The 26,555-nt window shown below is 38.8% G+C and overlaps 1 protein-coding gene across 1 annotated transcript in view; it reads left to right on the top strand.

The window, feature by feature from the left end:
• Nucleotides 1-26,555, top strand: part of MARVELD2 (MARVEL domain containing 2) — a 402,592-nt gene that overhangs the window by 182,841 nt on the left and 193,196 nt on the right. The gene's annotated exons all lie outside the window — the stretch shown is intronic.

Raw genomic sequence — 26,555 nt, forward strand, 5'->3', positions numbered from 1 at the left:
CCTAAAAGAGGCCTACCTACACATCCCAGTCAGTGAATCGTGCAGGAAATACCTATGTTTCAGGGCAGGATCTATGCACTTTCAGTTCTCTGCGCTTCTCTTTGGTTTATGTACTGCTCCCAGAGTTTTCACAAAATGTCTTGCTCCCGCCATTGTTTTTTGCAGACAAAGAAATATTCATATTTACCCATACTTAGGTGACTGTCTGATTCAGGCAGTCAGTCAGGAAAAGCTGCTACAGCACCGGACCTTTGTAAAGGACCTACTGACCTCTCTGGGGTATACTGTCAACGAAAAGAAATCAAAACTAGTCCCCACACAAAAAAATTTATTCATGGGAGCAAGCCTGGACACAGCATCCCAGATGGCATTCCTTAGTCTAGAAAAACAAGCCTACCTGACCGACTACTTCTCTCAACTAGCCACCAAAACCAAGTTATCCGCAAGGAAAATCCTGCAAGCTCTTGGGTTCATGGTCTCTTGCATTTTGCTCATTCCATATGCCAGACTGCATATGAGGAAACTACAATGTTACCTAAAAAGCCTTTGGTGTCAGCACTCTCCAGACCTGGTAACTCTTATACCAATGATACCTTGTCTAAGGAAAGATTTTTTTTTTTTTTGGTGGGCAGCAGCATCCAACCACAACAAGGGATTTCCCTTCTCACAACCCCATGCCACCCAGAACCTCACCACAAACTCATTAGACTATGCCTGGGGTGCTCACCTGGATGGCAGGTGCATTCAGGGCCAATGGAGCCCAAATCAAATACATCTGCACATCAACCAAAAAGAGATGTCAGCTGTTCAGCACGCCCTGACAGCTTTCGGACCTCTACTCTCCCCAGGGCCTCAAGTGATCAGAAAAGACAACACCACAGTGATGTGGTATATCAGCAAGCAGGGAGGGACTCACTCTTATCCTCTCTGCAGGCTAGCCATGACCCTTTGGCACATGGCCTCAACCGTGCAACTACACCTGCTAGCACAATTCCTTCCAGGCTCTCTAAACTCTCTGGCAGACAACCTAAGCAGAAACCTGCTTAGACCCACACGAGTGGCAGCTAGACCACAGAACCTTCACCCTTGTAACCCAGAAATGGGGCACCCCAAAGGTTGGCTTCTTTGTCTCCCACTCCAATCATCAGCTCAGCAAGTTCTGCACCAGGGAACCTCACAGCAAGGCCTGAAAAGTGGATGCTCTATCCTTCCAGTGGGTAAACCTCTCGGTGTATGCATTTCCCTCTCTACCACTCATTTCAAGGGTACTGCTCAAAATAAGGGAGGAAAAACCAAGGGCAATCCTGATTGCCCCAGACTGACCATGCCAGCACTAGTACCCACTGCTGCACAGCTGGTCACCCCTGCCACCATCCTCAGATCCCAACATTCCTGACCCAGAGGAATGGAGAATTCATGCATCCCCAATTGCAGACCCACAACCTGGCAGCCTGGCTTATTCCCTGTCCTCTCCTCTAAGCAAACAAGTTCTAGATGTTATACATGAGAATCCACTAGAAATAACGTCCGCTGTGCTGTGTGCTTGAATCCACTAAGGCAACTAAGTAATTCAAAATCTATTTTATTAACCAACAACACTATAAAATAACAAAACATTAAGCACTTTCATCTAATTCAATAGACTTCATCAGAACATCACCATAACGGACAAGCTGGGTTTTGAACACACTTCTAACCAATGAATTCCTTTGATTTAATTTTCCAATTAATTATAGTCCATGATTTAAAGTGCACATTACCAAATCCTTGCACATTACCAAATCCTTCCACATTACTTTATGTAACCATTACATTTGTATTTGTTACACACCTTATGTTAAAAAATATGATCATTTTATTCTATTATCCCCAATAATGGTCAGCTTTACTTTCTAAAACAGGCTTAATGGAAATATTGTCAATTATTCCCGGGTATACCGAAGCATTAACCAAAATCTGCCATTTAATTTCTTTTTCCCCTATTTTGTTACTAATATTCCCACCTCTGGGATTAGCCTATATTTGCTCCAGTATTGCAAATTTGAAAGTGTCACACATTTCACTTGCAGCCAAGTGTCTATACTGCATTTTTCATTTCTTTCTTTTTTATGCAGTAAAAATGATCATATATCCTGTTTCTTAGACATCTTTCTGTTTTGCCCACATAAATGGGCATTTTGTACACTTAGCTAAGTAACATCTTGTGTCTTACAATTACCATTCCTAAATCTTGTAACTGTTTTGTTTATATCTTCCAAAGTAAGGGTTGCATTTTCCATTCTAGCACTACATTGGTTGCACTGCCCACACTTCCGGGTACCACCATCCTTTTCTCTACTAATTCTAATAATACTTTTATTTTGGATCTGCGGTAGCATTGTCACCTCACAGTTAGACGCTGTCTGGTTCGATTCTCAGAGCATTTTCTGCGCGGAGACATGCGTGAATGGGCGTACCTTTGTTGAAGGTTGTGCGTCAGGGCTGGCAAACTCTGCACGTAAAAATCTATCTGCCAATCATTAGCGGACCGGAGTTCCGCTGTGGTGACCCCTAACCGGGAGAAGCCGAAAGACACAACAACTTTTCAAGTTTTTTCCAGTTTTGTATACAAACACCGGATGTTCCCCTGTGACCTTGTATATTGCCTCATCAGTTTTCATTATGTTCCAATTCCTTTCAATTATTTTTTGCATTTCAGTAGCATATTCCCCATATTTAAAAATACATGCTCTCTGATACGGGTTTGTATTACCTTTGTTTCCTGTTTCCATTCCAGTATTTTCATTTTCACCTATCCTATCCATCCCAATACCTAACCAAGGTTTGCATTTTTCCCCCATCCATCTTTCACATATTTTTTGATCCCTTCTATCATCCCAGTGGGGTATCCTCTTTTCCTGAACATGTTACCAATGTTGTCTAATTCCTGTACCATATCATCATATTCGGAGGTCATTCGAGCTGCTCTGATGTACTGACCCTTTATCATACTTCGTTTCTGACTGTACGGGTGGCATCTAGAATATTCTAAATATGAATTACTGAAAGTGTCCTTCCGGAAAATTTTGGACTTGAACCTACCATTTTTTACAGATATATACGTATCTGAATACGAAATACCTTTTTTTATTGAACTGATAGGTAAATTTCAAATACTCACTACTAGAGTTCAAATACTCTAAAATGTATTCAATTCTTCAGTGGTTCCTGTCCATAAAAGAAATATATCGTCCAGGAATCCTACATAACACCCTACGTATGGGTAAGTTTCAAATACTCACTATTAGAGTTCGAATACTCTAAAAATGTATTCAGTTCTTCAGTGGTTCCTGTCCATAAAAGAAATATATCGTCCAGGAATCTTACATAACACCCTACGTATGGGTACCACTTACTATTAAAAATGTACTCTTGTTTCCCAATCTAGTAATACTAAATTAGCAAAAATGGGAGCACATGCTGCCCCCATTGCTACCCCCTTACTTTGTCTGTAGTACTCTCCTTCGAAGAGAATATAGTTGTAATTTAATACCATGTCCATAAATTCCATGATCAATAACACCTTCTCCCAGGGTGCAGTCATGTATTTTTCTATACTCTGAGCGAACAGTTTCATTCCATCATCCTTGGGGATACAAAAACATAAATCGACCACATCTATAGTCACAAAAATTGCATTCATCCCCCATAAGTCTGAGGTAAGTCTCCCTAAAAAATCCCAAGAATCATTAACAATGTGGGGATACCCTTTTGTATATGGGTTTTAACCATGTGTCAATGACTTTACCAAAGGGGAAAGTTATAGATTTATTCCCAGATATTATAGGCCGAAAGGGAGGATCCTTTATATTTTTGTGTACCTTAGGGATTCCTACTATAGTCCCCAATATTGGATATTTGACCTTTAAAAAAGTGTACATGTCCATATCAGTTCTACCATCAAGTAAAAACTCTTCTAAATACAAATCTATCTTATGTTGTCCAATATTAACTTCATTTAACGATGATACCTCATAATTCCCAGAATTCAATAATATACTGTTCATTTTATTTATATACTCAGATGTGTCATAAAGCACAACACCTCCCCCTTTATCCGGTTTCATGATCCGAATATTATTCTTCCCCTGTATTTCTTTCGATGCTTGTAACTCATTTTTGTTTAAATTATATCTCATATTTTTACATTTGTTCCAACCTTTGTACATCTCTTCCATAACTACTTTTTCAAACATTCCTAAAGTGATATTCGTAGGGGGAACATATGTGCTTCTTTTTTTAAAAGCTTTTTCTTTTGTATCATTTTTACTCCCACCAAATAGTATGGCTAAGTTTAATTTCCATATGTATAATTTGAATTCAAAAACATAATCTGTTCCATCAAATCTTTCATTGGGAACAAATTTCATCCATTTAGAGAACAAGGATAAATGTTCCTCCTTAACTTCTAATGTTGTGTAGTTGTATATACTAAAATCATCCTGACTATAGTGTACCTCATTATGTTTCTTAATAATTCATTTTTCATCCAATTCTTTCTCCCTTTGAATTTCCACTCCTCCTGTCCCAAGGAATTGTTCCAATTTCTGTGAATCCGGGGCCTTTTTTTGTCCATCCCTTTCCATTCTTGCTTCTTCCCTAAAAAAAATCCTATTTTCTATATGTTATACATGAGGCCAGACGCCCCAGCACTAGAAAATCCTATGCTGACAAGTGGAAAAGGTTTTGCACTTGGATCCAGGCTAAGGGAGCTAGAATGGCACAGCCCTACCTACCTCTTATCCTGGATTACCTGGCAGACCTACTACATGGGTCTATCTTTCTATTAAAATTCATGCCTCAGCCATCACTGCTCATTTCAGCACAGAACCACGTCTCTTCTCACACCCTCTCATCAAACAGTTCCTAAGAGGGGCTAACATCTTAAGGTCACCCAGAAGAGCTCTTACCAAAACTTGGGACCTTAACTTTGTGTTGGAAAAGCTCACCCTGGCAGAAGACCTTATTATGCTGATTAGGGGAAGTCAGCCTTCTCCTGCTAAGAGAAAGAGACCTGTCCCCAGCAGCTTCAACAGACCAAGAGTCCGACGACTCTGAGGTGTCTGATGATGAAGGCATGCCCTTATCTGCTTATGAGGATTCAGATGCAGAGGAATCCATTCCCTCGGCTTCACCTCCAGAGGATTTTTATTTTGGTGAAACCTTACATTCTTTAAGAGATCATTTCCACTGGGAATGCCAAGAATATCCTCAGTCCAAAAAGAGACTCGGAGAATTTCTAGATTTGCTACAGTATAGGCCTTTAGCAATACCCCCAGTCCTGGATGTTGTGGATGATGTCTTTATGGAATCCAGTTTAGCTCTTGATACTTAACCCCCTGCTCCTAGGAAACCAGACAGGTACTACAGAGTATCTGACTCTCACAAATTTCTTTTCAAAAACCCTACTGCTGACCCAGAGGTAATCTCCCAGGGGCCTAAAGGTATCAAAGCAACTACAGCTAAGAATCCCACCCCTTCAGACAGGGATTCCAGAGCTTTGGAGAGATTGGGTAAGAAAGTATATAGTTCTGCATCTCTCACCATTAGGGATTTGAATTCAGTTTCACATGCTGAAGTACCAACAACATATAATGGAACTCATTAAGCAAGAAATAGCTACCTTTACAGACTATGCAGAAAGTAAAGAATTGCATGAGCTTATGCATTCTTCAAGCCATGTCAGCAAGCATACATTACAGTGTGGCTTTGACACCCTAGAAGCATCTTGCAGGGTAACAGTCACTGGTTCTGTACCGAGAAGGCATGCTTGGCTTAAGAAGCAGACCTTGCCAGACCATGTCAAATCAAAGTTATTAGATGCTCCTTTGAACAAGGACAATCTGTTTAGCACCAAAGCAGAAGAGGTTCTTAAAAAGATGGAAGAAAAAGCTAAATCTATGTAGACAGTCAAAGAAGCAAGTACAGCCTTCTAGATTCAGTAGGCATTGCCCCTCAAAACATTCGTCCTTTACAGACCCCGCAAGGTCATCTCAAACTAGACCCAGGGGAAACGGACCCCCCCCCCAGACTACAGTCTCAGGGTATGCAGAGATCTAAGCAATGGAGTGCCTCCACCTCTAAAAGAGGGAGTGCTAAACCACCCCCTTAAGGAAAGAATTCCCAATGACTAATCAACTCCACTCCCCATCTCTGCCCAACTGCTTGTGTCCCTAGGAGGAAAACTTGCCCTTCATGCAAAAATAAAATGGATTTCCATCACCAAAGACAGATGGGTCTTCAACATTGTATCCCAGGGGTACAAATTTTGCTTCCACTCACTGCCAACCCCAAAAGGGTTCCCAGACCTTCCTCCAAACCTATGGGCAGAGACACAAAACCAAGTTCAGTCTCTGCTCTCTATAAGGGCAGTTCAACCTGTTCCTGCAGAACAGATAGGTCAAGGATTCTATTCCAGACTTTTCCTGGTACCTAGAAAAGAGGGAACTTGGTGCCCAATCCTAGATCTTTTAATTCTCAACACCTTCCTGGTGGTATCAAAATTCAAAATGTTCACCCTGCAGCAGCTTCTACCTATGGTAGCCAAAGATGCCTGGTTAGTCGCCCTAGACTTAAAAGAAGCCTATCTGCACATCCCTATAAGGGAGTCATGCAGGAAATATCTATGCATCAATGCAGGATCTATGCGTTAATCAGTTCTCTGCACTTCCCTTTGGCTTATCCACTGCTCCCAGCGTATTCACAAAATGCCTGGCTCCAGCCATTGCTTACTGCAGACAGAGAAATATTCAAATTTACCCGTACTTGGATGACTGCCTGATTCAGGCAGACAGGAAATGCTGTTGCAGCACCTGACATTTGTAAAAACCTTCTAACCTCCGTGGGGTACACCATCAACAAAAAGAAATCAAACCTAGTCCCCAATCAAAAGATTGTATTCCTGGGAGCAAGCTTGGACACAGCATCCCAGGTGGCATTCCTCACTCCAGAAAAACAAGCCTATCTGACAAACTATTTTACTCAAATGGCCACCAGAACCCAGCTATCCACAAGGAAAGTCCTGCAGGCCCTAGGGTTCATGGCCTCATGCATCCTACTTATTCCATATGCCAGACTACATATGAGGAAAGTTCAATGGTACTTAAAAAGTCTTTGGTGCCAACATTCTCAGGACCTGGAAACAGTCATTCCTACACTACCCTGTCTAAGGGCAGAGCTTCTTTGGTGGGCAGCAGCATGCAACCACAACAAGGGACTGCCCTTTACTCAACCCCATGCTTCCCCGACCCCAACCACAGACTTCTCAGACTATGCCTGGGGGGGCACACATGGACTGCAAGTGCATTCAGTGCCACTGGAGCCCAAGTAAAATTCATCTGCACATCAACCAAAAAGAAATGCTAGCTGTTCAGCATGCTCTGACAGCTTTCAGATCCCTACTCTCACCCAGGACACCTGCTAATAAAAACAGACAACACCACAGTTATGTGATGCATCAACAAGCAGGGGGAACCCACTCTTATTCACTCTGCAGGCTAGCCATGGCCCTGTGGAACATGGCCTTGGACATACAGGTCCATCTGCAAGCTCGATTCCTGCCAGGCAAACAAAACTCACTGACAGACGACTTGAGCAGAAATCTCCTAGACCCACATGAGTGGCAACTAGAACCCAGCACCTTCAGCCTTCTGATTCAGAAATGGGGGACCCCAGAGGAGGATCTCTTTGCCTCCCCCTCAATCACCAGCTCAGCAAATTCTGCACCAGGACACCTCACAGCAGGGCCTGAAAAGTGGATGCCCTGTCCTTCCAGTGGGTAAATCTTTCAGTCTATGCCCCCCCCCCCCATGCCCCTTCTGTCAAGAGTATTGTTCAAGGTAAGACAGGACAGACCAAGGACAATTCTGATTGCCCCGGACTAGCCACGTCAGCATTGGTACCCACTCCTGCACGGTTTATTATCTGTGCCACCCTGGCATCTACACCAGAACCCAACCCTGCTCTCTCAGCAGGGGAGACAGATGTTGCATCCACAACTGCAAACCCTAAATTTTGCAGCCTGGTTTATTCCTTGAACTCTCCCCAGTAACCAGCCTAAGCAAGCAGGTGTTGGACTTCATTCTTGAAGCCAGAAGACCCAGTACAAAGAAATCCTATACTGATAAGTGGAAAAGGTGCTGCTCCTGGATTCAGTCTAAAGGAGAGGACACATCTCTGCCCTCCCTGCCTCTAATCCTGGATTACTTAACAGATCTACTCAACAGAGGCCTATCCTTCTCCTCCATTAAGATACATGCCTCTGCCATTTCGGCTCATTACAACACTGAGCCACCTCTCTTCTCTTACCCTCTTATCAGACAGTTCCTGAGAGGGGCAAACAACTTAAGGCCACCTAGAAGAGCACCCACCTTTGCTTGGGACCTTGGCTTTGTACTGGAAAAGCACACGCTACCCCCTCTTTGAGCCTGCTGTGTCAGCAGAGTTAAAATTCCTCTCTTGGAAAACAGCCTTGCTTCTGCCCATCACTTCAGCTAGAAGAGTGTCTGAGCTACAAGCACTTATGGCTGTGGAACCCTTCATTATTTTCCATGCTGACAAGGTGTCCCCCAGGACTAACCCTTCCTTTATGCCTAAAGTGTTATTCAGTGTAGCTCTCAACTAATCTATCCATTTGCCAACTTTCTTCCCTAAGCCTCAAAATAAAGGGGAAGGATCCTGCACTCCTTGGACGTGCACAGACAGCTCAGATTCTACCTTGATAGGACTAAGCACTTCAAGAAGTCTGACCAGTTACTAGTCAGCTTTGCACCAGGGGCAGAGGGCAAGCCCATTTCAAAGCACACGGTTTCAAAATGGATAGCCCACTGCATCCATTTCTGCTACATGCACCATGGGAAACCAACTCCTCAGGGGGTCAGAAGACACTCCACTAGGGCAACTTCCACCTCTACAGCATTCCTCAGGGGAGTCCCTACCAGGGATATCCTGGAAACTGCTACCTGGAGTTCTGTACACACCTTCACCAAACATTACCACCTGCCTATCTTCACCAAATCCATGGCGGGTTTTACAACAGCAGTGTCCTGCAAGGCATACTAACCAACCCCAAATCTTCTTGACTGCTTCCACCCTTCTTCAGCTTTGGGAAGCTATCCAAGTGTGATGACTGCAAGAGTGAAACACGAAGAACATAGTACAGTTGTGTACACTTGCCATAAATGTAGATGTGCGAGTGTATTCACTGTTGTAGTCCTGGTTTCCCTCCCTCCAGCCCCCTTGTCTCTCTCTCTCTCCTCTCTGTCTGTTACTCACCCCTTTCAGGGGTATTGGTATTAGTATTTACTTTTTACTGGTGGCGTTTTCCCCAGCATAACTTAGCTCCCTATTTGGGGGGCTCCTGACATTTGGGACAAGAAAAACTGATGTAATGGTGTTGGCCGCCTGTTTTATACCCCTGACATCAGTCCTGGAGCGACAGCAGCCGACGCAGAAATACTAAGTCTCTGGTATTGGGCCGACTGAGGGCTACCTGCAGGCAGATAACCCAAGTGTGATGACTATAACAGTGAGTACACTCTAACATCTACATTTATGGTAAGTGTACACAACTGTACTTTTTGGATATTGGTGCCAGTTCCTACAGAGGGGGAGGGGGCTGTGAAGCTGTTTATATCATCTCTCAGGAGGCTGTAATCAGCTTTGGAGAAGTTTTTTTCGGATCCTAGCTGGAAGTGGGCTGGGGGAGATGGTGACTTCGAAAGTGAGCACTTTATGGTCGGATCTTACCAGGGAGGATGATACTGTAGGGATGCTGCAGTGGTACATATGTTGGTTAATACCCAGTCCAAGATATTATCACCTCTTGTGGGGGTATCAGCTAGCTGTTCCAAGGCATTTGCACTGACAAAGTCAAGGAATCTCTGGGCATTTGCATTCTGGCATGAGTAGTTCTTCCAGTCTGTTTGGGAAGTTAGTCACCTAGGATCAGGGTAAAGGGTTGAATCTTAATAGATTCGGACAGGTCCAAATAGGTGGATTGGGCATCTAGATATGGGGGCCGGTAGCTAGCTCTGATTTGAATAGGGGTCTTGTCAATGGTTAACTGCATCTGGAGTGTCTCCTGTGCGTCATACTGTTTGACCAGGCTGGAGGTGTGTGTCTTTAATGTATATTGAAACTCCACCTCTTCTGGCTTTACTGCCCACAGTTTGGGGTCTGAATGTATGATGGGATGAGTAACCAGGTAAGGCTGGGGTGCTGTACACAGCTTTGATCCAGGTTTCTGTGACTGTACAGATGTCAGCATTTTCCAGGGTTAAGAATGCTTGATGCGAGTGCAATTTCATGTTTAGACTTCTAGCATTTAGCAGCATGACCTTTAATTTGCGTTTTGTTGAAATTTTTATGTTGGTTTCATCAACCTCAGGACTTTTCCTAAAAAATACACTATGGGGGAGGCAAGAGCCTTTGCCAGAAGCCTGAATCCCCAGGTGAGACAGATGCAGGCCATCTCTGGCAAAGCATTGTGGTTGGATCAAAATCCATTGGAACTAAAATTAGACAAAAATTACCCCAGATTTAAATATCAAGCATGGCATGCTCTCATGCCTTGCTGTAGGCTAACTCAGTTCACATCCCTTCCCCCACAACCTTTTTAAATATTTCCTATATCAATTCTATCCTATATTTTCCTCTTACATTTTATTACTCTTCTACATCTACTAACTTATCATACTCATTGTCAACATAACCGAACTCCTCCATCTAGTGTACTTCCTACTACTGTTCCATTCATATTTACAACAAACCAAACTCTTTAACAGTGTCACTCCTTATAACAGTATTACTCCAAATGGCTGAAGCTACTTCTCTAATCTCTTTACGTAAAACTGTTGTAATAACCTAGAAGTTTATGAAACCAGTATTAACCATGAATGTGACATGTAAATAACTGTGAAAATTGTAACTACTTTTCTAAATTTGTATTTTTTGGAAGCCCTGCAAAATGTAAAGAATTGTGTGGGAGCATTTCTCCCCTGACCTCTGCTGAAAAGGGGGAACTTAACTCAGTCGGAATTTCCTGCTAAACAAAGGCAACTAAATAAATATTTATTTACTCTTGTTAATCCGTTTAGTTTCGCTAGGCCTCTTTACAGGAGAGACCTGAGGTGGTATTTATACTACTACGAGAAATTTGGCTAGGGTATCAGGCAACTTTCTGTGCTCTTTTCAATAGATGCTGTGGGACCTTTTACATCAACCTGATCTGCCACCAACTCAAACAGAAGGGACCTCAGTTTAATGTCTCCACTGAAAGACAACCCATTCGAGAGTGTAGCACCCTTCCCCCTTTATTCTACAGTGCAGTATCCGCTATCGATCTAGCTTTTCTGGCAATAGAACCCAGTCTTTTTCATCAAAGGCGTGTGCTACCTGTTCTGACACTGCACATAAAAGACATTAATAAAAACCAAACACCAAACGAAACCAAGAAAATACGAAACCAGCAACAGCAACAGAGAGAAACCAGAAATAGCGTAACACAACTTTATTTTCCGCTTTCGTCCGTGGACTTCATCAGAATACAGAAAAATTACAAAATCATGCCTTAAATACAGCAGCTTAAATTAATCAATAGTGATCATCATTCAATTAACCATTCAATGATTTAAACATACAAAAGTAAATATCAACTAAATATTAAAAAATGTTATAAAAATATGTGTACATATAAAAATACTTGTAAGAATCATTTTATGTAATATGTAAACAAATAAAATCATTGGTTTTATCCACCTTCAATTTTTGGTGTTTCAAAAAACATTTTACATTGATAGACTCATTGAGCCCAGGGGGGTGGTCTGATTTTAATTTGATTTGCCAATAGGTTTCCCTCTCTAAAAAAAAGTTTTTAAAATCCCCCTCCCTCATGTCTTTATAACACACTTCTAAAATGGAAAATAAAAATTTATTAAAATCCCTACATACAATGCTATGTTTAAAGAGAGCATTTTTGTCATCCTTCATTTTAATACAGTACAGATGCTCCCTAATGCGTATTCTAAGCTCCCTCGTCGACATTCCTATATAAAATGCGGTGCAAGAAGAGCACAGAGCTATGTATACTATGCCAGAAGTGCGACAATTTACATAGCCCGGTACCGAAAAAACTTTATCAGAAGTGATGACAGAAATATAGGGTCCAACAGAAATGTACCTACACATGTTGCAACCGTTGCAACAATGCATCCCTTTCTTAACTGTTAATTTGTTGTCCCTGGAAACCCTACCTTGTGTCAGAATACTTTTTAAATTGCATTCGTTTCTCTGAACAACCAATGGTTTATCACCTAAAATGCTGCACATTTCTGAGTTACCTCTAATTACCCTCCAATTTTTATTTAAAATATCCTTGATGTGTTTTGTATCAGAGCTCATTCCCAAAGTACACACTGTGCCTGTAGTTAATATGCTGTTGGTTTTAGCTGGCTTAATATTACTCTTGTTGTTCGTTAAACACAATATTGGTGCAAAATCAGTGTTGCGTCTATTAAAAACATCTGTAGCAATGTCAATAAGTTCAACGGATGGAAAACCTCTGTCTATGAAAAGGGAAATAATGAAACCAAATTCATTTAAGGCATCAGAATTTTTGGACGTCAGACGACTAGCTCTAATGAACTGACCTTTGGGAATATTTTAAATTACATGTTTTGGGTGCCCACTGCTGTAATGAAGGTACCCATTATTAAAAGTTCGTTTTCTATGAATAGTGCTGTGTAATCTCCTTTCATCATGGTCCCACGATAAATTAACGTCCAAAAAATCTATATTGGCACCATTGCCGCCTATGGTGAATTGGATGAATGTTGAGTAGGAATTCATGTCTTGAAGAAACAAATCTAGATTCAAATCCTTACGATCCATAATAAAAAACAAATCGTCTATAAAACGACAATGGAACATAATATGATACTTCTTGGTTAATACAGGCATGAAATCACACTCCCACATGGCCATAACTATGTTAGCGTATGCAGGAGCAGCTGGAGAACCCATGGCTGCTCCTTTCTTTTGTCTGTAATAAGTCTGTTCAAATACAAAAAAATTATTTTCTAAAATCATCTCTAAAAACCTGCATATTAAAGAGACTGTTCTTGGTGAAAAACCATAATAATGTCTCGATAAATAATTATTCACTGCTTCTATTCCTAATTCATGAGGAATGCACGAATACAGTGAAACTACATCCGCAGTAACCATCACATGTGACATGGGATCAAAACAAAATGTTGTTAAAAATGTATTTAATTTTGTCAAAAAATGCCAAGAATCTTTTAAAAAAGACATTTCTTCTTGAATGGTGGAACCAAGTAGTGCATCAATGACGAGAGCCAAACCTTCAGTGATGGAATGTGGTGAAGACACAATTGGTCTCAAAGGAGGATTTGATAAAGATTTGTGAGATTTGGGAATTCCAAAAAAGACCCCAATACGTGGATGTTCAATGATACAGAAATCATACAATTCACCACTGATGTCACCTTCCATAAGGGCTTCATATAAATGTGAATATATGGCCCCTTGTCGTTTATGTATCTCAAAAAGGGGAAATTAATTCATATTCTTCTGTGTTATTGAGAACTTTCAAAATCCCTTCTCTATAGGATTCCGTTGTCATAACCACAATGTTATTACCTTTATCACTTTTCATAAATCTCATCTTGTCACATAATGCTTTCAAATTATGCAAAGCCTTCATCTCACTACCTGTAAGGTTATGGTCTGTTTGTCGTTTCCCATCTAACAAATGTGCAACATCTTGTAAACAAAATTCCTCAAAAATGTTTAATGTGTGATGTAACCTAGGACTATAAGTAGATGGTTTCAAAAAAACTTTGTTAGTTCTAGATACATCATGCAACAAATACTGCAGGTTAAGTTTTCCCACGTATTTTTTTATATCTACAGTAGTTTTAACATATTCAGCCTTAAATCTGGGTACAAAATTCAACCCCAATTTTAAAACATCCAGCTCTACAGAAGAAAAAACATGATCCGTCAAATTTATAACACTAAGAGAACTACTAGAATGATCTAAGTCTCGTCCCCCGACGACTGGGAATTCAAAAAAGTCTGACTTCTAGTGATGACAGTCTTTAATGTCTGTTGTTTTTTGTTGTTGATGTTATTAGAACACGTGGACGAAGTTCCCGAGGAACCACTAGCACTGTCTGCATTTGAACTAACATTTGGCTTGTTGCCAATGGAATTGTCAATAACATGTTTGATGGTACCAGTCCCTGAAACAAAATCATTGTCAGTGTCATTTTCAACAAGTGCTGTGCATTCTCCGTTCCCCCTTTGAACATGTGTTTCATTACCTACTCTCTTTACTGGTGCCCCAAACGCAACTGCTGGTTGAAACACTAAAGAGCTTTTGGCAATGTGTCCTGTCGGTTTATAATGGCTAGTGGACCCGGCTTTCTTTGTCACATAACCATTTGGTTGCCCAATATTCTGACGGTCGTTGTTGTAGACCCTGGTATTTTGTTCTTATCAAGCGGGCCAAAATTAAGGAAAAGCGGCTTTTGATTCATATGCCTGGATGTCCCGTAACAGTTTGTTATGCTTTCTGTTGACATTTTCATTAAAAGACTGATCTAAATCATGCAATAAACTGTCAAAAAATTCCCCAAATTCAGAATCATTAAACTCTTCCCTGAAAAATAATTCCAGAGAAAGGATTTCTTCCTTTACTAGTGATAACTTTTTGATGTTGTTGTCCACCAACAGGTTCAAGAATTTTAAACCCGCTTCATTAAAGAACCCAGTCAGAGTCTGAAAAAACGGATCTTCCGTTTGTACTCCATTGGGGCACTTGAAAAACCTTAGCCCCTTTGGAACAATCTGCAACTCTAAACATCTCATAAAATAGCAATTTTCAAGATAAATGGAGTTATACCTTTGAAGCAGCTTGTAAAAATGTTCCCGTTTTTCAGAAAAGTTCCGGTGCCACGTTGTGTTGTTATTAGTTCCTTCTTGTCTACCCAAAGAACCAAAGGGATTTTCCGCACGGTCAAAGAAATGCTTCAAAGTCGCCTGACCAATGATGCGTTGCTCCCTCATGCCTGCGACCGTAACACGGTAGTGCTATTCGCAACCTTTGGTGGGTTGTCTAAACAAATGACAGTGTCCAATTCTTGGAAGGAACCTACCGGACTAGATGCTTTAATTGTGGGTTCTTTGCCATTGGCATTGGAAATAAGGATTTGCAATGACCCCTTTATGTCAGCCAAAGTGCTTAATAACAATGCGCCAAAATTTATATTGTCAGTTGACGGTGTTGGATGGATGCTCAAGTTAAGTAGAGGATCCTCTGCCGCTTCTGCCATGGTGAACTGCTACTAGTAAAAACCAAACACCAAACGAAACCAAGAAAATACGAAACCAGCAACAGCAACAGAGAGAAACCAGAAATAGCGTAACACAACTTTATTTTCCGCTTTCGTCCGTGGACTTCATCAGAATACAGAAAAATTACAAAATCATGCCTTAAATACAGCAGCTTAAATTAATCAATAGTGATCATCATTCAATTAACCATTCAATGATTTAAACATACAAAAGTAAATATCAACTAAATATTAAAAAATGTTATAAAAATGTGTGTACATATAAAAATACTTGTAAGAATCATTTTATGTAATATGTAAACAAATAAAATCATAAGCGGAAAATAAAGTTGTGTTACGCTATTTCTGGTTTCTCTCTGTTGCTGTTGCTGGTTTCATATTTTCTTGGTTTCGTTTGGTGTTTGGTTTTTACTAGTAGCAGTTCACCATGGCAGAAGCGGCAGAGGATCCTCTACTTAACTTGAGCATCCATCCAACACCGTCAACTGACAATATAAATTTTGGCGCATTGTTATTAAGCACTTTGGCTGACATAAAGGGGTCATTGCAAATCCTTATTTCCAATGCCAATGGCAAAGAACCCACAATTAAAGCATCTAGTCCGGTAGGTTCCTTCCAAGAATTGGACACTGTCATTTGTTTAGACAACCCACCAAAGGTTGCGAATAGCACTACCGGTGTTACGGTCGCAGGCATGAGGGAGCAACGCATCATTGGTCAGGCGACTTTGAAGCATTTCTTTGACCGTGCGGAAAATCCCTTTGGTTCTTTGGGTAGACAAGAAGGAACTAATAACAACACAACGTGGCACCGGAACTTTTCTGAAAAACGGGAACATTTTTACAAGCTGCTTCAAAGGTATAACTCCATTTATCTTGAAAATTGCTATTTTATGAGATGTTTAGAGTTGCAGATTGTTCCAAAGGGGCTAAGGTTTTTCAAGTGCCCCAATGGAGTACAAACGGAAGATCCGTTTTTTCAGACTCTGACTGGGTTCTTTAATGAAGCGGGTTTAAAATTCTTGAACCTGTTGGTGGACAACAACATCAAAAAGTTATCACTAGTAAAGGAAGAAATCCTTTCTCTGGAATTATTTTTCAGGGAAGAGTTTAATGATTCTGAATTTGGGGAATTTTTTGACAGTTTATTGCATGATTTAGATCAGTCTTTTAATGAAAATGTCAACAGAAAGCATAACAAACTGTTACGGGACATCCAGGCATATGAATCAAATGCCGTTTTCCTTAATTTTGGCCCGTTTGATAAGAACAAAAATACCAGGGTCTACAACAACGACCGTCAGAATATTGGGCAACCAAATGGTTATGTGACAAAGAAAGCCGGGTCCACTAGCCATTATAAACCGACAGGACACATTGCCAAAAGCTCTTTAGTGTTTCAACCAGCAGTTGCGTTTGGGGCACCAGTCAAGAGAGTAGGTAATGAAACACATGTTCCAAGGGGGAACGGAGAACGTATAGCACCTGTTGAAAACGATACTGATACTGATTTTGTTTTGGGAACTGGTACTATCAAACATGTTATTGACAATTCCATTGGCAACAAGCCAAATGTTAGTTCAAATGCAAACAGTGCTAGTAGTTCCTCGGGAACTTCTTCCACGGGTTCTAATAACGTCAACAATAAAAAACAACAGACATTAAAGACTGTCATCACTAGAAGTCGGACTTTTTTGAATTCCCAGTCGTCGGGGGACGAGACTTAGATCATTCTAGTAGTTCTCTTAGTGTTATAAATTTGACGAATCATGTTTTTTCTTCTGTAGAGCTGGATGTTTTAAAATTGGGGTTGAATTTTGTACCCAGATTTAAGGCTGAATATGTTAAAACTACTGTAGATATAAAAAAATACGTGAGAAAACTTAACCTGCAGTATTTGTTGCATGATGTATCTAGAACTAACAAAGTTTTTTTGAAACCATCTACTTATAGTCCTAGGTTACATCACACATTAAACATTTTTGAGGAATTTTGTTTACAAGATGTTGCACATTTGTTAGATGGGAAACGACAAACAGACCATAACCTTACAGGTAGTGAGATGAAGGCTTTGCATAATTTGAAAGCATTATGTGACAAGATGAGATTTATGAAAAGTGATAAAGGTAATAACATTGTGGTTATGACAACGGAATCCTATAGAGAAGGGATTTTGAAAGTTCTCAATAACACAGAAGAATATGAATTAATTTCCCTTTTTGAGATACATAAACGACAAGGGGCCATATATTCACATTTATATGAAGCCCTTATGGAAGGTGACATCAGTGGTGAATTGTATGATTTCTGTATCATTGAACATCCACGTATTGGGGTCTTTTTTGGAATTCCCAAATCTCACAAATCTTTATCAAATCCTCCTTTGAGACCAATTGTGTCTTCACCACATTCCATCACTGAAGGTTTGGCTCTCGTCATTGATGCACTACTTGGTTCCACCATTCAAGAAGAAATGTCTTTTTTAAAAGATTCTTGGCATTTTTTGACAAAATTAAATACATTTTTAACAACATTTTGTTTTGATCCCTGTCACATGTGATGGTTACTGCGGATGTAGTTTCACTGTATTCGTGCATTCCTCATGAATTAGGAATAGAAGCAGTGAATAATTATTTATCGAGACATTATTATGGTTTTTCACCAAGAACAGTCTCTTTAATATGCAGGTTTTTAGAGATGATTTTAGAAAATAATTTTTTTGTATTTGAACAGACTTATTACAGACAAAAGAAAGGAGCAGCCATGGGTTCTCCAGCTGCTCCTGCATACGCTAACATAGTTATGGCCATGTGGGAGTGTGATTTCATGCCTGTATTAACCAAGAAGTATCATATTATGTTCCATTGTCGTTTTATAGGCGATTTGTTTTTTATTATGGATCGTAAGGATTTGAATCTAGATTTGTTTCTTCAAGACATGAATTCCTACTCAACATTCATCCAATTCACCATAGGCGGCAATGGTGCCAATATAGATTTTTGGACGTTAATTTATCGTGGGACCATGATGAAAGGAGATTACACAGCACTATTCATAGAAAGCGAACTTTTAATAATGGGTACCTTCATTACAGCAGTGGGCACCCAAAACATGTAATTTAAAATATTCCCAAAGGTCAGTTCATTAGAGCTAGTCGTCTGACGTCCAAAAATTCTGATGCCTTAAATGAATTTGGTTTCATTATTTCCCTTTTCATAGACAGAGGTTTTCCATCCGTTGAACTTATTGACATTGCTACAGATGTTTTTAATAGACGCAACACTGATTTTGCACCAATATTGTGTTTAACGAACAACAAGAGTAATATTAAGCCAGCTAAAACCAACAGCATATTAACTACAGGCACAGTGTGTACTTTGGGAATGAGCTCTGATACAAAACACATCAAGGATATTTTAAATAAAAATTGGAGGGTAATTAGAGGTAACTCAGAAATGTGCAGCATTTTAGGTGATAAACCATTGGTTGTTCAGAGAAACGAATGCAATTTAAAAAGTATTCTGACACAAGGTAGGGTTTCCAGGGACAACAAATTAACAGTTAAGAAAGGGATGCATTGTTGCAACGGTTGCAACATGTGTAGGTACATTTCTGTTGGACCCTATATTTCTGTCATCACTTCTGATAAAGTTTTTTCGGTACCGGGCTATGTAAATTGTCGCACTTCTGGCATAGTATACATAGCTCTGTGCTCTTCTTGCACCGCATTTTATATAGGAATGTCGACGAGGGAGCTTAGAATACGCATTAGGGAGCATCTGTACTGTATTAAAATGAAGGATGACAAAAATGCTCTCTTTAAACATAGCATTGTATGTAGGGATTTTAATAAATTTTTATTTTCCATTTTAGAAGTGTGTTATAAAGACATGAGGGAGGGGGATTTTAAAAACTTTTTTTTAGAGAGGGAAACCTATTGGCAAATCAAATTAAAATCAGACCACCCCCCTGGGCTCAATGAGTCTATCAATGTAAAATGTTTTTTGAAACACCAAAAATTGAAGGTGGATAAAACCAATGATTTTATTTGTTTACATATTACATAAAATTATTCTTACAAGTATTTTTATATGTACACATATTTTTATAACATTTTTTAATATTTAGTTGATATTTACTTTTGTATGTTTAAATCATTGAATGGTTAATTGAATGATGATCACTATTGATTAATTTAAGCTGCTGTATTTAAGGCATGATTTTGTAATTTTTCTGTATTCTGATGAAGTCCACGGACGAAAGCGGAAAATAAAGTTGTGTTACGCTATTTCTGGTTTCTCTCTGTTGCTGTTGCTGGTTTCGTATAAAAGACATTAAATTAATTTTCTGTGAAATGTGAACTGTGATATTTAATTGATTTCAGACTCACTGGTAGTCTGCTTTTTTTTTCTTAAGAAATGACATTCGTTTACTTTGAATAGTCTGATCTCATTTAATCAACACATAATTTTTTTACCCCAGATCTAGAAACTTGGGAGATTACTATCTAAACAACAATACTCCCAAGGTCACAAAGGACAATACCATTTTTTCAGGGGGACATTCCTTTCTGCTGACCACCATGGTGCATGGAGTTTGGGGGGGGGGTCAAGCCACCATTCCTGATACAACTCTAAAATTGCACAAACTCAGATGCAGAAAAAAGTGATGAAAATGTAATACTGTCCTCCTCACTCTTCTCAGAGTTTACTATTACAAGACCTCAGTGACCTTCCATTGATTATCTGTGTGCTGACCAACTGGCTTCCATCAAGTAGTAGGTTTCCCTACTGCAGTATATGGAGTGTTGATTTTTTTCCCCCTCGTTTAAGTAGTAGTGCACAGGAAGATTACATGTGAATTTTTGTAAAGAAGGATAAAGCAATTCAGTGGGACTTCTTATAGAGTAAATCTCTCTAGATGAACTGTTGTAAGTAAAGGTCTATACTAGGATTGTTTAGTTTCATAACGCCTTGTATGGACACTGAGTAAATTCTGAAAAATTTCCCAAAATTCAAACTGAAGTTTTTGTGCCTGTTAGAATGTGCATGTCTTTGGAAGAGTACATATGAGGACTGCATTCCTGGACAGATATCACAGTGCGAGTAAGTTATCTGGAACCATTATTTGGCTTTAAATGTTAGTGACAGATAAGATGGTAATAAGTCTTGTAATAAAAGTGGTACGAATTTATTTAAGCAGACAGAATGTTTGTATGTCACCTGTGTCTTAAAATGTTTATATTTGTAGTCATTCTGTAAGCATGTACTTGTTTGTATATTTTATTTATCTTCCTAAGTGTGTTGCCCAGAATTATTAATTTCAAGTAAATATTTAGTTATTAATAAATCCTAACCATGGGATTCAGAAATTATGTCCAATGGCAATTACTAAACCTGGTGATTTACTAATTGTTTGCTTCCACCCATTTGATGAATGACTGAACGACACTGCTGCCACACAAATACGTATGCCCTTTTGCCACTTTTGGATAGAGACTGCCAATAAGAAAAGTATTATCCTCCCTAACAACCCCCAGTACTCGCCCAACAAATTTTTAGTTACCTCCCTACTAACACCCCCCCATGTAGATGCCCATGATACACTCTGATGTTGATCGCTGCAACAATTGCCACATATTTTTTGAGATGATGCATCTGTTTCTGCTACTTTTCGTCCAGTTGGTGAAACTCTGATGGAGCCTAGCACTTCTATATCTAATGCTGCCCCTGTTAAAACTTGGGAGCGTCTGTTAAAAGAAGGAAGGGGGAAAAGATCTACAAACCCTTTTAATGAAGTGGGTAAGGCTAATACACTACATTTGTCAACAGCTGACCGTACTAACTTAGTCACTTGAACAGCTGCTGTTTAGAGAAAATGCCTTACATTATAATATTCTAGGCTTGCACAGATATTTGAATATAGACATTACCCTAGGGGGTTATGCTTTGTAAAGAATCCTTCTGCTGCCTTTGATACCTCTGATGTAACTGAATTAGTTTGAGAAAAGATGGATTGCTGCCTCCCATAGGCATGTAAGGCAATGGCTGCTTATACTGATAGAACGAGACACCCTAAAACAGCTTAAAGTGAAGGCTGAAATTGCAGCTGCTTGTGATGAATTATCTGGGCAGCTGGATGGTTCTAAGTTTGAACAATGGTTATGTTCTTTAAATATCAAGTTAGAGGAAAACTCTAGTGAAATTATACAACGCACAATTAATAAGTTACAAAGAGACATTAGAGACTGATTCTGGTTTGGCTTTTAAGAAGGTAGCCAATCAGAATGGTACCAGAGGCTTTAAAAATGCTTCTGGGAGATCTAAGAAACGCCAAAATGTCTCCTTTGCCTCTACAGATGGAACTAATACTTTTACAGGCTCTGATAATGAAAATACAGATTATCCACCTTTGCCTGTTTCACAACAACCTAATTACATAAATAATACGTTTCGGGGCCAAGAGAAACAACAGGGAAGGCAGCAGAATGGCTACAATCAACAAAACTGCTTTAAACAATAGAATGAAGGTAACAGAGACTTTCAACAGTTCAAACAACAAAATAAAAGAACTAAATATTGATTTTAAACATGTTTACACAGTAGTTAGCAGTATAAAAAGATGTGATTTGAATAATTGTATTGTGAATTTATCTGGGGTTGATTCAAGTGAAACTGAAATATCTGTTTTGAAGTATGGTTTAAAGTTTATGCCAACAGCTTTACCCAGAGTTAATAAGAAAGCTGCACTTGGTTAATTACTTTGAATGTAATGGTGAAAGTATGTCAGTTAAAGAAGACAGTGTACCTGCAAGTGAAGATGACTTGCTGGATTTCTTCTCCTGTGATTCTTCATTTGAAACAGCTGAAAATGTTAATGCATATTGCACTTTAACTAGTGAAATGGTTACTTATACTAGCACTTTTATACCTGCATTTAACAACCAGGTGATTTTGCAATTTTCTAAGTTGCTTCATTTTGCATTAGAGAAAGTTCTGAAAGATTTTTCTTCTGAGAAGAAAGACATTTTGTATAACATGAGTAAGAATAAATGGTTGTCTTTATTAAATTTATGTAAAAGATCAGACATAATTATAAAACTCTCAGATAAAGATAGAAAAATTGTTGTTATGCACTGGAAATGGAAACAATACCTGAAAATGTGTATGGACCTTTTATCTGATAGCCAAGTATATAGGGCAGTAAATATTGATTTTTTTTATCAAGCTTATAATGAACTTTAAAGAACTAGCAGCTAAAGTGGGCTATTTTACAAGAAAATATGCCCTAAACAAATTTAATGTAGAAGGAAGTTTAATGGTGAAGTTCTGTTGTCTGCCAAAGACGCATAAAAATGTGAGTCCCCCCAAGGTAGACCCATAGTAGCAGCACAGAATTATTTTCTCCATAATATGGGAATTTTTTTTACATTCCTGTCTTTTGAACCATGTAGTTAAGTTAAATTCTTATATTAAAGATACTTTCCATTTTCTGGATAAAATAAAAAATGTTAAATGTGATGAAGAATATTACTGGATAATTATAGATGCAAAAAGTCTCTGTACGAGTATTACCAATGAGTTAGGTATGGAAGCTGTTAGATTTTTTCTAGGTAATAGCCCTGTTAGTAATTGTGTGATATATTTTTGTTTGATTAATTTTTTTTGAGTTTAATAAGCTCATTTACCATCAAGTACAAGGTACTGCCATGGGTGCATCTTTTGCACCCATGTATGCTAACCTGTTCATGGGCCTTTTTGAAGTTGAGATTTTGTATAGATTGAATTCTTTTTAATAGTTATTTTATATTGTAGATATATAGATGATTTGATTTTTTTTATGTAAGGGGGGTGCTGAAATAGCTCCCCAGTTTATAAATGATTTAGATGCAAATCGTTTTCAGATAAAATGTGATGGCTTACAGATAGGAAAAACAGTTAACTATCTAGATGTCACTTAGGAGTAATAATATAGTAACTAATATACACAGAAAGGGAACTGGAGATTATAATATTTTGGATAGTAGTTGCCATCCACCACATACTTTAAAGGAACTACCTTATAATGAATTATTGAGAGTTAGTAGGCTATGTAATGATGAAATGGGTCTAGAAAAGGAAATAATTAAAACATGTATTAACTTCAAGAAAAGGGGGTATGATGGAAATGTTATTTTAGATGCCCTTCATAAAATAATAGATACCAGCTTACTTCATAATAGGCCTTTAGTAAATAAGATAAATAATAGAGAATTTAACACTATGCAGGAGTGTAGAAAAGTTTATTTTGTTACTGTATATAATATTCTAAGTGAGAATTATTTTTATCACTAGATCTTATTGGCCCTATTTAATTAATATGGAAGGGATAAAATATCTTTGTAGAACTGTAACTCTCTCTTTTAAGAGAAGTAGAAATATTAGACATGGTGGTACACAATGGATTTGTTTCACCTGGTGAAAAATTAAATATACAGATTGGTGAATGTGGCACCTTCCCTTATGGAAGGTGTTCGGTTTGCCCCAACATTATCAAATGTTTTGAAAAAATAAATGGTGTAAAATTCTGTTCCACTTATGCTTTTTCATTTATAACCAAATCTGTGGTATATGCTCTGTCTTGCCCCTGTAATTTGTTTTATATAGGGAAGACTAAAATAATATTCAAGCTACGGTTGCAAGAACATATTAGACATAAAAAATAATAATGCTATGAGCCCTATAGCTTTACATTTTTTTTCCTTGTCATAGCAGTGACTTGTCACTGTTAAAAGCTTATATTTTGGAACATATTTCAGAAACAGATGAAGTGTTAATGAAAAAGAAATTATTGTACAAAGAAACTTTATATATTTTAAAATTTAATACACATCTCCAGCAGGTCTGAATAGTGAATGTAACTGGAGAGTGCTTCTTTAAAATGTATATATGATTATTTTTATTGATGGTTGACTAATTAGATGATTGTTTAATTGTATTTAAGTGAATGTGTGTGTGTGTGTGTGTGTGTGTGTGTGTGTGTGTATATATATATATATATATATATATATATATATATATATGTGTGTGTATATATATATGTGTGTGTGTGTGTGTGTGTGTGTATATATATATATATATATATATATGTGGATGCATGGTGTGGCATATTTTGTAACTCCAGGAAGGCTGTGCCGAGGTGCCAGAGTGTTATTCAGTGTGAATAAACTATTTAATACAAGATTGGTGGCACGCTGGCTTTGTAGTCTGGTGTGTTAACACATACTTGGTGTTTTTTTATAGATGCCCATGATGCTCTGGGATCCACATGGTTTGGGTTGTGCGGCTAGGCTTGTAAGGCTCCTATCGATCATTAGCTTAGTAACAAATTATGAACACTGCATCTGTACTGTAGAGTTTAGTATTTCAGACTGCACTGTAATTTAGTCACATTGCATGCATTCCCAAAAGGATAACACCCTTATTTAAAGTAACATTACTGTATAAGTAACGGTATCCTTAAACTCTATTGATGAAATGTTACTGAGCAACAGGGTTATCTCATGAACACTGATGTTAATTACAGCTGGTCAGTGTACTGGTTGATGAGTATGCACTAGAGGAAAAAAAAGTTAACCAGCTGTAGCAGGTTTGTAAATTGTGTTGTGTTTTTGTTCTTTCTATCCACTTTTATGTGTAGTTTCATTTTAGGGTAATGGGGGGGGGGGACCCTGAACAGCCAAACAATGGGTATAAGAATGGAACCAGTCTAGGTTGTTAATACTAGTCCTATGAATGGGACTCAGTCACATACACATGTATGGCCACTTAAACTTCAGTAAACCACCTGTGTGTACGTCTTGGAATATGGGTGAAGAATGAAGACCTTTTTGTGAAAACTCGGATGGACATAGGAGGGAGAGGGATACAAAAGGGTTTCCACCTGAGAATTTAACTGGAGGACCAAGCACTATGAGGCAGCAGTATTAACTGCTGCACCCCTGCATTAGCCTTTTTTTTTTTTTTTTTTTTTTTCGGGTTCTTCTCTTTTTTTTTTTTTTTTTCTCTTTACCCATGGTACTAGCCTTAGTTTTTGTTCTGCAGAATGGACTTGGGATCACACAAGTTCTGTTTTGCTTAACCAACTGATGTGATGAGGCAGTGTGCTGTTTAGATAAAAGAAGGTGCAAGCATCTGATTGCGGGAGTGAACCTGTGCAGAGACGAGGACTACTACTTGTATAACAAAACAAGGTAGGAAATAACTGCTTCTAGCTAGAGAAAACTGCTTGGGATGTTAGGAGGTGTGATTGCAACTTGCTGTTAAAATCTGAATTGTGTAATAATTAATCTTTAAAAGCCTGCATGCTTTATAGATGTCTTTTATTTCTATATGAGGAACTAAAGAAAAGCCACAGAAAGGTAGCATTGCAAAAATTCCTCTGTATAAACTAATCCACTGATGTAATGGTAAGGGTGCATGACTTTTCTGAGCAGGCACCCTGGTTTGGCAGCTGACGCTTGTACTGAACAGCTTTTCTAGATGAGATGGTATAGGATGAGGGGAGTGGTGCTGGTGGACATTTGTCCTGTTCTGGAAGGAGGGTGAAGGTTTCAGCCACTTGCAGCACTGACCTTTGGAGGCTGGAGCTAGTCATCAGCCCTTATAGAGCATGTCCTTCTTGGCTAAGTCTTTAGAAATTGCATTGGCAACCATCTGGTGACTTTGATATGCACAAACCACATGGGAGTGTGTGTAAAAATTTCCCAGCATCCTTCATCTGCAGAAAGAAGACTGGTCCCCATCTTGGCATGAGTAGCATAAGTAAGGATGGCATTGGATTGGTTGAGAACTGTAGAGGAGGACAGTAGTTGAAAGGAAACTGGAGTAATACTAGTTAGGGTTTTGGTATTTTGAGGAAGCAGATAAGAAAATCCTTTTCTTATTAACAGTGCTCAGCAGTAAAGGCTGAAGCTTTTTTTTTTTTTTATGTGAGCAGTTACAGAACGCTATGTCCCAAGCATTAATGTGAGCTAAGTGAGTCACCATTGTGCATGACCACAAAAAATAAGAAAAATGTGAAGATATTTGGATGTGGCACATTTTTACTGCAACACGATAAAATGTTGACATCTGACAAAAAGGAATTGTTAAATATTTCA

This window comes from Protopterus annectens, chromosome 2.part2 (genome assembly GCF_019279795.1).
Source record: "Protopterus annectens isolate FY-2018-M chromosome 2.part2, PAN1.0, whole genome shotgun sequence".
In the NCBI taxonomy this organism is placed as follows: domain Eukaryota; kingdom Metazoa; phylum Chordata; order Ceratodontiformes; family Protopteridae; genus Protopterus; species Protopterus annectens.